Below are 2,187 nucleotides of genomic sequence, written 5' to 3' on the forward strand. Positions count from 1 at the left end.
TTATAAGTAAAGGTAAGACCAGAATAACTTTTTTTTACTTTTTTAACATAACACGTTAACTGCAGCCTATAAAATGGTGAATAAGCTCCTCTGTAGGCTTCATATGTTTGTAAATATCATTGTGATGAAGTCAGCGCCTCACCAGCCATCACTGATGGACAGGATATGTAGTTCCGGGTTATTGCATTATATACTGCGCAAAAAATAATTACACAACACAATGTAACTCCAAGTCAATCACATTTGTGTGAAATCAAACTGTCCATTTAGGAAGCAGCACGGATTCATTCAGACTTTTTTTAAAGATGTTATTTGTGTTTTTCCACTTTCATTTGGAGTCCAGACCTCTAATTGGGTTCATACTCATTGGACAAAAAAAACAAAAAAAACAAAACAGAAATCCTTGCACCCCCAAATCACAAGGAAACAGGCATCGACATAAACCCCAACATTCTTGATTTGTTACAAAACATTCGATTTCCGTTGCTCATTTCCTTGTGATTTTGTTGTCGGCACATTCAACTGTGTCAAGAACAAAATATTTCATAAGAATATTTCCTTCCTTTAGATCTCGGATGTGTTATTTTAATGTTCCCTTTATTTTATTCTTTTGAGCAGTGTATTAACACTGAATCCGTACAGGAAAAAAAAAAAGAATGCACATGAATGCAAAAAAAAAAAAAAAAAAAAAAAACAGTAGAAAATTGTATAAACAGTAAAAAAAAAAAGAAATCTGCAAAAAAAATGCAGAAAAAAATTGGCTACTAAATAAGAAGAATAAGAATAAGAATAACTTTATTCATCCCGAAGGCAATTGTTGTGCCGGGGATTAAAGAAAAACCTAACAATAATAACTAACATTAGAAAATTTTTAATAACAGTAAAAAAAATAAAAAAAAAAATCAGAAAAAAATCAGAAAAAATGCAGAAAAAATTGGAAGTGAAATATGAAGAATAAGAATTAGAACAACTTTATTTATCCCGAAGGAAATCGTTGTGCCAGGGGTTACAAAAAAACATAACAATAATAAATAACTGTAAAAACTGTATAAACAGTAAAATAAATAAATAAACAAATAATTAAAAATCAGCAAAAAAAATGCAGAAAAAAAATTAGCATTAAAATAAGAAGAATAAGAACACCTTTATTTATCCCGAAGGAAATTGTTGTGCCAGGGGTTACAAAAAAACATAACAATAATAAATGATAGTAGAAAATTGTGTAAACAGTAAAAAAAAAAAAAAATTGGCATTAAAATAAGAAGAATAAGAATGAGAAGAACTTAATTCATAGCGAAGGAAATTGTTGTGCCGGGGTTACAAGAAAAACATAACAATAATAAATAACAGTAGAAAATTGTATAAACAGTAACAAAAAAAATCTGCAAAAAAATTGGAAGTAAAATAAGAAGAATAAGAACACCTTTATTTATCCCAAAGCAAATTCTTGTGCCGGGGTTACAAGAAAAGCATAACAATGATAAATAACAGTAGAAAATTTTATAAACCCTAAAAAAAAAATCTGCAAAAAAATTGGCATTTAAATAAGAAGAATAAGAATAAGAACAATTTTATTTTTCCTGAAGGAAATTGTTGTGCCGGGGTTACAAGAAAAACATAAGAATAATAAATAACAGTAGAAAATTGTATAAACAGTAAAAAAAAAAAAAAAATCAGAAAAAAATTGGCTTTAAAATAAGAAGAATAAGAAGAATAAGAACTTTATTTATACCGAAGGAAATTGTTGTGTGTGCCGGGGTTACAAGAAAAACATAACAATACTAAATAATAATAAAAAATTGTATAAACAGTAAAAAAAAAAAAAAAAAAAAAAAAAAAAAAAGGGGGGGTAAGATATACAAATAAACTATAAAGTGTCTCAAGTAACAAGTGAAGACTAGAAGACTATAAAGTGTCTTAAGTACTGAGTGAAAGATAATCGTGCACAAGAGTATGAAAAAGTATTGTACATGTCGCTGTTATGACTTGAAAAATGAAAATATTCTCTGCTGGAGCAAACGAAATGCGACCAGATTCGTATATTACCTACTTTTCAAACGAATTTCTCTTCCTTGTTGGTGTTTTCGGACCTCCCTTGCTTCCCTTCTCCTCCCCCCGCCTGCAGGAACCAATGAAGAGCCGCGCAGGAGCAGCAGGAGGAGGAGGTTCTGCAGGCAACAACCACCA

This window comes from Fistularia commersonii, chromosome 1 (assembly GCF_037954325.1).
Source record: "Fistularia commersonii isolate RoL2024-O1a breed Wild chromosome 1, RoL_Fcom_v1.0, whole genome shotgun sequence".
Classification (NCBI taxonomy): domain Eukaryota; kingdom Metazoa; phylum Chordata; class Actinopteri; order Syngnathiformes; family Fistulariidae; genus Fistularia; species Fistularia commersonii.